Genomic DNA, 10,833 nt, shown 5'->3' with positions numbered 1-10,833 from the left:
ATTTTCAAATTAAACAGTGAATGTGGAACACTATCCAAGTTCAAATTAAACAGTGAATGTGGAACACTATCCAAGTTCAAATTAAACAGTGAATGTGGAACACTATCCAAGTTCAAATTAAACAGTGAAGGTGGAACACAGACCATGTTCAAATTAGACTGTGAATGTGGAACACAGTCCATGTTCAAATTAAAAAGTGAATGTGGATCACAGTCCATGTGCAAATTGATCCGTGAAAATGGAACAGAGTGAATCTGTAATTTAAAGAGTGAATTTGGAACACAGTCCATGTTCAAATTGGACAGTGAATATGGAACACAGTCCATGTTCAAATTGGACAGTGAATATGGAACACAGTCCATGTTCAAATTGGACAGTGAATGTGGAACACAGTCCATGTTCAAATTAGATAATGAATGTGGAACACAGTCCATGTTCAATTTAGACAATGAATATGGAACACATTCCATGTTCAAATTAGACAGTGAATGTGGAACACAGTCCATGTTCAAACTAAACAGTGAATGTGGAACACAGTCCATGTTAAAATTAGACAATGAATGTGGAAGACAGTCCAGGTTCAAATTATACAGTGAATGTGGAACACAGTCCATGTTCAAATTAAAAAGTGAATGTGGAACACAGTCCATGTTCAAATTGGACAGTGAATATGGAACACAGTCCATGTTCAAATTAGACAGTGAATGTGGAACACTATCCAATGTTCAAATTAGACAGTGAATGTGGAACACAGTCCATGTTTAAATTAAAAAGCGAATGTGGAGCACAGTCCATGTTCAAATCAAGCAATGAATGTGGAACACAGTCCATGTTTAAATTTAACAATGAATGTGGAACACAGTCCATGTTCCAATCAAACAGTGAATGTGGAACACAGTCCAGGTTTAAATTAAACAGTGAATGTGGTACACGGTCCACGTTTGAATTAAAGAGTGAATGTGGAAGACAGTTCATGTTCAAATCAAACAGTGAATGTGGAACACATTCCATGTTCAAATTAGACAGTGAATGTGGAACACAGTCCATGTTCAAATTAAACAGTGAATGTGGAACACAGTCCAAGTTCAAAATAAATATTGAATGTGGAACACAGTCCATGTTCAAACAAGCATTGAATGTGGAACACAGTCCGGGATTAAATTAAATAGTGAGTGTGGAACACAGTCCATGTTCAAATTAAACAGTGAATGTGGAACACGGTCCATGTTGAAATTAACGAGTGAATGTGGAACACAGACCATTTTCAAATTAAACAGTGAATGTGGAACACTATCCCAGTTCAAATTAAACAGTGAATGTGGAACACTATCCAAGTTCAAATTAAACAGTGAAGGTGGAACACAGACCATGTTCAAATTAGACTGTGAATGTGGAACACAGTCCATGTTCAAATTAAAAAGTGAATGTGGATCACAGTCCATGTGCAAATTGATCCGTGAAAATGGAACAGAGTGAATCTGTAATTTAAAGAGTGAATTTGGAACACAGTCCATGTTCAAATTGGACAGTGAATATGGAACACAGTCCATGTTCAAATTGGACAGTGAATATGGAACACAGTCCATGTTCAAATTGGACAGTGAATGTGGAACACAGTCCATGTTCAAATTAGATAATGAATGTGGAACACAGTCCATGTTCAATTTAGACAATGAATGTGGAACACAGTCCATGTTCAAACTAAACAGTGAATGTGGAACACAGTCCATGTTAAAATTAGACAATGAATGTGGAAGACAGTCCAGGTTCAAATTATACAGTGAATGTGGAACACAGTCCATGTTCAAATTAAAAAGTGAATGTGGAACACAGTCCATGTTCAAATTGGACAGTGAATATGGAACACAGTCCATGTTCAAATTAGACAGTGAATGTGGAACACTATCCAATGTTCAAATTAGACAGTGAATGTGGAACACAGTCCATGTTTAAATTAAACAGCGAATGTGGAGCACAGTCCATGTTCAAATCAAGCAATGAATGTGGAACACAGTCCATGTTTAAATTTAACAATGAATGTGGAACACAGTCCATGTTCCAATCAAACAGTGAATGCGAAACACAGTTCATGTTCAAATCAAACAGTGAATGTGGAACACATTCCATGTTCAAATTAGACAGTGAATGTGGAACACTATCCAATGTTCAAATTAGACAGTGAATGTGGAACACAGTCCATGTTTAAATTAAACAGCGAATGTGGAGCACAGTCCATGTTCAAATCAAGCAATGAATGTGGAACACAGTCCATGTTTAAATTTAACAATGAATGTGGAACACAGTCCATGTTCCAATCAAACAGTGAATGTGAAACACAGTTCATGTTCAAATCAAACAGTGAATGTGGAACACATTCCATGTTCAAATTAGACAGTGAATGTGGAACACAGTCCATGTTCAAATTAAACAGTGAATGTGGAACACAGTCCAAGTTCAAAATAAAAATTGAATGTGGAACACAGTCCATGTTCAAACAAGCATTGAATGTGGAACACAGTCCGGGATTAAATTAAATAGTGAGTGTGGAACACAGTCCATGTTCAAATTAAACAGTGAATGTGGAACACGGTCCATGTTGAAATTAACGAGTGAATGTGGAACACAGTCCATTTTCAAATTAAACAGTGAATGTGGAACACGATCCAAGTTCAAATTAAACAGTGAATGTGGAACACTATCCAAGTTCAAATTAAACAGTGAATGTGGAACACTATCCAAGTTCAAATTAAACAGTGAAGGTGGAACACAGACCATGTTCGAATTAGACTGTGAATGTGGAACACAGTCCATGTTCAAATTAAAAAGTGAATGTGGAACACAGTCCATGTTCAAACTAAACAGTGAATGTGGAACACAGTCCATGTTAAAATTAGACAATGAATGTGGAAGACAGTCCAGGTTCAAATTATACAGTGAATGTGGAACACAGTCCATGTTCAAATTAAAAAGTGAATGTGGAACACAGTCCATGTTCAAATTGGACAGTGAATATGGAACACAGTCCATGTTCAAATTAGACAGTGAATGTGGAACACTATCCAATGTTCAAATTAGACAGTGAATGTGGAACACAGTCCATGTTTAAATTAAACAGCGAATGTGGAGCACAGTCCATGTTCAAATCAAGCAATGAATGTGGAACACAGTCCATGTTTAAATTTAACAATGAATGTGGAACACAGTCCATGTTCCAATCAAACAGTGAATGTGAAACACAGTTCATGTTCAAATCAAACAGTGAATGTGGAACACATTCCATGTTCAAATTAGACAGTGAATGTGGAACACTATCCAATGTTCAAATTAGACAGTGAATGTGGAACACAGTCCATGTTTAAATTAAACAGCGAATGTGGAGCACAGTCCATGTTCAAATCAAGCAATGAATGTGGAACACAGTCCATGTTTAAATTTAACAATGAATGTGGAACACAGTCCATGTTCCAATCAAACAGTGAATGTGAAACACAGTTCATGTTCAAATCAAACAGTGAATGTGGAACACATTCCATGTTCAAATTAGACAGTGAATGTGGAACACAGTCCATGTTCAAATTAAACAGTGAATGTGGAACACAGTCCAAGTTCAAAATAAATATTGAATGTGGAACACAGTCCATGTTCAAACAAGCATTGAATGTGGAACACAGTCCGGGATTAAATTAAATAGTGAGTGTGGAACACAGTCCATGTTCAAATTAAACAGTGAATGTGGAACACGGTCCATGTTGAAATTAACGAGTGAATGTGGAACACAGTCCATTTTCAAATTAAACAGTGAATGTGGAACACGATCCAAGTTCAAATTAAACAGTGAATGTGGAACACTATCCAAGTTCAAATTAAACAGTGAATGTGGAACACTATCCAAGTTCAAATTAAACAGTGAAGGTGGAACACAGACCATGTTCGAATTAGACTGTGAATGTGGAACACAGTCCATGTTCAAATTAAAAAGTGAATGTGGAACACAGTCCATGTTCAAATTGATCCGTGAAAATGGTACAGAGTGAATCTGTAATTTAAAGAGTGAATTTGGAACACAGTCCATGTTCAAATTGGACAGTGAATATGGAACACAGTCCATGTTCAAATTGGACAGTGAATGTGGAACACAGTCAATGTTCTAATTGGACAGTGAATGTGGAACACAGTCCGTGTTCAAATCAGACAATGAATGTGGAACACAGTCCATGTTCAAATTAGACAATGAATGTGGAACACAGTCCATATTCAAACTAAACAGTGAATGTGGAACACAGTCCATGTTCAAATTAGACAATGAATGTGGAACACAGTCCAGGTTCAAATTAGACAGTGAATGTAGAACACAGTCCATGTTCAAATTAAAAAGTGAATTTGGAACACAGTCCATGTTCAAATTGGACAGTGAATATGGAACACAGTCCATGTTCAAATTAGACAGCGAATGTGGAACACTATCCAATGTTCAAATTAGACAGTGAATGTGGAACACAGTCCATGTTTAAATTAAACAGCGAATGTGGAGCACAGTCCATGTTCAAATCAAGCAATGAATGTGGAACACAGTCCATGCTTAAATTTAACAATGAATGTGGAAGACAGTTCATGTTCAAATCAAACAGTGAATGTGGAACACAGTCCATGTTCAAATTAGACAGTGAATGTGGAACACAGTCCATTTTCCAATCAAACAGTGAATGTGGAACACAGTCCAGGTTTAAATGAAACAGTGAATGTGGAACACAGTCCATGTTCAAATTGGACAGTGAATGTGGAACACAGTCCATGTTGAAATTAAATAGTGAATGTGGAACACTGTTCATGTTCAAATTAAACAGTGAATGTGGAACACAGTCCGTGTTAAAATTGGACAGTGAATGTGGAACACAGTCCATTTTCAAATTTATCAGTGAATGTGGAACACGGTCCATGTGCAAATTAAACAGTGTATGTGGAACACAGACCATGTTTAATTTAGACAGTGAGTGTGGAACACAGACAATGTTCAAATTGGACAGTGAATGTGGAACACAGTCCATGTTCAAATTAGACAATGAATGTGGAACACAGTCCATGTTCAAATTAAACAGTAAATGTGGAACACTGTCCATTTTCAAATTGGTGAGTGAAAATGGAACAGAGTGCATCTGTAATTTAAGGAGTGAATTTGGAACACAGTCCATGTTCAAATTGGACAGTGAATATGGAACACAGTCCATGTTCAAATTGGACAGTGAATGTGGAACACAGTCCATGTTCAAATTGGACAGTGAATGTGGAACACAGTCCATGTTCAAATTAAACAGTGACTGTGGAACACTGTTCATGTTCAAATTAAACAGTGAATGTGGAACTCAGTCCGTGTTAAAATTGGACAGTGAATGTGGAACACAGTCCATTTTCAAATTAAACAGTGAATGTGGAACACAGTCCATGTTCCAATCAAACAGTGAATGTAGAACGCAGTCCAGGTTTAAATTAAACAGTGAATGTGGTACACGGTCCACGTTCAAATTAAAGAGTGAATGTGGAAGACAGACCTTGTTCAAATTAAACAGTGTATGTGGAACACAGTCCATGTTCAAATTAAAGAGTGAATGTGGAACACAGACCATGTTCCAATCAAACAGTGAATGTGGAACGCAGTCCATGTTCAAATTGGACAGTGAATGTGGAACACAGTCCATGTTTAAATTAAACTGCGAATGTGGAGCACAGTCCATGTTCAAATCAAACAATGAATGTGGAACACTGTCCATGTTTAAATTTAACAGTGAATGTGGAACACAGTCCATGTTCCAATCAAACAGTGAATGTGGAACACAGTCCAGGTTTAAATTAAACAGTGAATGTGGAACACAGTCCATGTTCAAATTGGACAGTGAATGTGGAACACAGTCCATGTTGAAATTAAACAGTGAATGTGGAACACTGTTCATGTTCAAATTAAGCAGTGAATGTGGAACACAGTCTGTGTAAAATTGGACAGTGAATGTGGTACACAGTCCATTTACAAATTTATCAGTGAATGTGGAACATGGTCCATGTGCAAATTGAACAGTGTATGTGGAACACAGACCATATTCAAATTAAACAGTGAATGTGGAAGACAGTCCATGTTCTAACTAAAAATTCAATGTGGAACACAGACCATGTTCAAATCAAGCAATGAATGTGGAACACAGTCCAGGATTAAATTAAACAATGAGTGTGGAACACTGTCCATGTTAAAATAGAATAGTGAAAATGGAAAACATTGCATATGTAATTTAAACAGTGAATGTGGAACACAGTCCATGTTCAAATTGGACAGTGAATGTGGAACACAGTCCATGTTCAAATTAAACAGTGAATGTGGAACACTGTCCGTGTTCAAATTCAACAGTGAATGTGGAACACAGTCCATGTTCAAATTAAACAGTGAATGTGGTACACAGTCCATGTTCCAATCAAACAGTGAATGTAGAACACAGTCCAGGTTTAAATTAAACAGTGAATGTGGTACACGGTCCACGTTCAAATTAAAGAGTGAATGTGGAAGACAGACCTTGTTCAAATTAAACAGTGAATGTGGAACACAGTCCATGTTCAAATTAAACAGTGAATGTGGAACACTGTTCATGTTCAAATTAAACAGTGAATGTGGAACTCAGTCCGTGTTAAAATTGGACAGTGAATGTGGAACACAGTCCATTTTCAAATTAAACAGTGAATGTGGTTAAATTAAACAGCGTATGTGGAGCACAGACCATATTCAAATTAAACAGTGAATGTGGAACACTGTCCATGTTCAAAATAAATATTGAATGTGGGACACAGTCCGGGATTAAATTAAATAGTGAATGTGGAACACAGTCCAGGTTTAAATTAAACAGTGAATGTGGTACACTGTCCACGTTTGAATTAAAGAGTGAATGTGGAAGACAGTTCATGTTCAAATTAAACAGTGAATGTGGAACACAGTCCATGTTCAAATTAGACAGTGAATGTGGAACACAGTCCATGTTCAAATTAAACAGTGAATGTGGAACACAGTCCAAGTTCAAAATAAATATTGAATGTGGAACACAGTCCATGTTCAAACAAGCATTGAATGTGGAACACAGTCCGGGATTAAATTAAATAGTGAGTGTGGAACACAGTCCATGTTCAAATTAAATAGTGAATGTGGAACACGGTCCATGTTGAAATTAACGAGTGAATGTGGAACACAGTCCATTTTCAAATTAAACAGTGAATGTGGAACACTATCCAAGTTCAAATTAAACAGTGAATGTGGAACACTATCCAAGTTCAAATTAAACAGTGAATGTGGAACACTATCCAAGTTCAAATTAAACAGTGAAGGTGGAACACAGACCATGTTCAAATTAGACTGTGAATGTGGAACACAGTCCATGTTCAAATTAAAAAGTGAATGTGGATCACAGTCCATGTGCAAATTGATCCGTGAAAATGGAACAGAGTGAATCTGTAATTTAAAGAGTGAATTTGGAACACAGTCCATGTTCAAATTGGACAGTGAATATGGAACACAGTCCATGTTCAAATTGGACAGTGAATATGGAACACAGTCCATGTTCAAATTGGACAGTGAATGTGGAACACAGTCCATGTTCAAATTAGATAATGAATGTGGAACACAGTCCATGTTCAATTTAGACAATGAATGTGGAACACAGTCCATGTTCAAACTAAACAGTGAATGTGGAACACAGTCCATGTTAAAATTAGACAATGAATGTGGAAGACAGTCCAGGTTCAAATTATACAGTGAATGTGGAACACAGTCCATGTTCAAATTGGACAGTGAATGTGGAACACTATCCAATGTTCAAATTAGACAGTGAATGTGGAACACAGTCCATGTTTAAATTAAAAAGCGAATGTGGAGCACAGTCCATGTTCAAATCAAGCAATGAATGTGGAACACAGTCCATGTTTAAATTTAACAATGAATGTGGAACACAGTCCATGTTCCAATCAAACAGTGAATGTGGAACACAGTCCAGGTTTAAATTAAACAGTGAATGTGGTACACGGTCCACGTTTGAATTAAAGAGTGAATGTGGAAGACAGTTCATGTTCAAATCAAACAGTGAATGTGGAACACTATCCAAGTTCAAATTAAACAGTGAATGTGGAACACTATCCAAGTTCAAATTAAACAGTGAAGGTGGAACACAGACCATGTTCGAATTAGACTGTGAATGTGGAACACAGTCCATGTTCAAATTAAAAAGTGAATGTGGAACACAGTCCATGTTCAAATTGATCCGTGAAAATGGTACAGAGTGAATCTGTAATTTAAAGAGTGAATTTGGAACACAGTCCATGTTCAAATTGGACAGTGAATATGGAACACAGTCCATGTTCAAATTGGACAGTGAATATGGAACACAGTCAATGTTCTAATTGGACAGTGAATGTGGAACACAGTCCGTGTTCAAATCAGACAATGAATGTGGAACACAGTCCATGTTCAAATTAGACAATGAATGTGGAACACAGTCCATATTCAAACTAAACAGTGAATGTGGAACACAGTCCATGTTCAAATTAGACAATGAATGTGGAACACAGTCCAGGTTCAAATTAGACAGTGAATGTAGAACACAGTCCATGTTCAAATTAAAAAGTGAATTTGGAACACAGTCCATGTTCAAATTGGACAGTGAATATGGAACACAGTCCATGTTCAAATTAGACAGCGAATGTGGAACACTATCCAATGTTCAAATTAGACAGTGAATGTGGAACACAGTCCATGTTTAAATTAAACAGCGAATGTGGAGCACAGTCCATGTTCAAATCAAGCAATGAATGTGGAACACAGTCCATGCTTAAATTTAACAATGAATGTGGAACACAGTCCATGTTCCAATCAAACAGTGAATGTGGAACACAGTCCAGGTTTAAATTAAACAGTGAATGTGATACACGGTCCACGTTCAAATTAAAGAGTGAATGTGGAAGACAGTTCATGTTCAAATCAAACAGTGAATGTGGAACACAGTCCATGTTCAAATTAGACAGTGAATGTGGAACACAGTCCATTTTCCAATCAAACAGTGAATGTGGAACACAGTCCAGGTTTAAATGAAACAGTGAATGTGGAACACAGTCCATGTTCAAATTGGACAGTGAATGTGGAACACAGTCCATGTTGAAATTAAATAGTGAATGTGGAACACTGTTCATGTTCAAATTAAACAGTGAATGTGGAACACAGTCCGTGTTAAAATTGGACAGTGAATGTGGAACACAGTCCATTTTCAAATTTATCAGTGAATGTGGAACACGGTCCATGTGCAAATTAAACAGTGTATGTGGAACACAGACCATGTTTAATTTAGACAGTGAGTGTGGAACACAGACAATGTTCAAATTGGACAGTGAATGTGGAACACAGTCCATGTTCAAATTAGACAATGAATGTGGAACACAGTCCATGTTCAAATTAAACAGTAAATGTGGAACACTGTCCATTTTCAAATTGGTGAGTGAAAATGGAACAGAGTGCATCTGTAATTTAAGGAGTGAATTTGGAACACAGTCCATGTTCAAATTGGACAGTGAATATGGAACACAGTCCATGTTCAAATTGGACAGTGAATGTGGAACACAGTCCATGTTCAAATTGGACAGTGAATGTGGAACACAGTCCATGTTCAAATTAAACAGTGACTGTGGAACACTGTTCATGTTCAAATTAAACAGTGAATGTGGAACTCAGTCCGTGTTAAAATTGGACAGTGAATGTGGAACACAGTCCATGTTCAAATTAAACAGTGAATGTGGAACACTGTCCGTGTTCAAATTCAACAGTGAATGTGGAACACAGTCCAGGTTTAAATTAAACAGTGAATGTGGTACACGGTCCACGTTCAAATTAAAGAGTGAATGTCGAAGACAGACCTTGTTCAAATTAAACAGTGAATGTGGAACACAGTCCATGTTCAAATTAAACAGTGAATGTGGAACACTGTTCATGTTCAAATTAAACAGTGAATGTGGAACTCAGTCCGTGTTAAAATTGGACAGTGAATGTGGAACACAGTCCATTTTCAAATTAAACAGTGAATGTGGTTCACGGTCCATGTGTAAATTAAACAGCGTATGTGGAGCACAGACCATATTCAAATTAAACAGTGAATGTGGAACACTGTCCATGTTCAAAATAAATATTGAATGTGGGACACAGTCCGGGATTAAATTAAATAGTGAATGTGGAACACAGTCCAGGTTTAAATTAAACAGTGAATGTGGTACACTGTCCACGTTTGAATTAAAGAGTGAATGTGGAAGACAGTTCATGTTCAAATCAAACAGTGAATGTGGAACACAGTCCATGTTCAAATTAGACAGTGAATGTGGAACACAGTCCATGTTCAAATTAAACAGTGAATGTGGAACACAGTCCAAGTTCAAAATAAATATTGAATGTGGAACACAGTCCATGTTCAAACAAGCATTGAATGTGGAACACAGTCCGGGATTAAATTAAATAGTGAGTGTGGAACACAGTCCATGTTCAAATTAAATAGTGAATGTGGAACACGGTCCATGTTGAAATTAACGAGTGAATGTGGAACACAGTCCATTTTCAAATTAAACAGTGAATGTGGAACACTATCCAAGTTCAAATTAAACAGTGAATGTGGAACACTATCCAAGTTCAAATTAAACAGTGAATGTGGAACACTATCCAAGTTCAAATTAAACAGTGAAGGTGGAACACAGACCATGTTCAAATTAGACTGTGAATGTGGAACACAGTCCATGTTCAAATTAAAAAGTGAATGTGGATCACAGTCCATGTGCAAA

This window comes from Chiloscyllium plagiosum, unplaced genomic scaffold, assembly GCF_037043375.1.
Source record: "Chiloscyllium plagiosum isolate Xiang-an unplaced genomic scaffold, Cpla_swu_hap1 HiC_scaffold_24, whole genome shotgun sequence".
Classification (NCBI taxonomy): domain Eukaryota; kingdom Metazoa; phylum Chordata; class Chondrichthyes; order Orectolobiformes; family Hemiscylliidae; genus Chiloscyllium; species Chiloscyllium plagiosum.
This window is presented reverse-complemented; position numbering follows the sequence as displayed.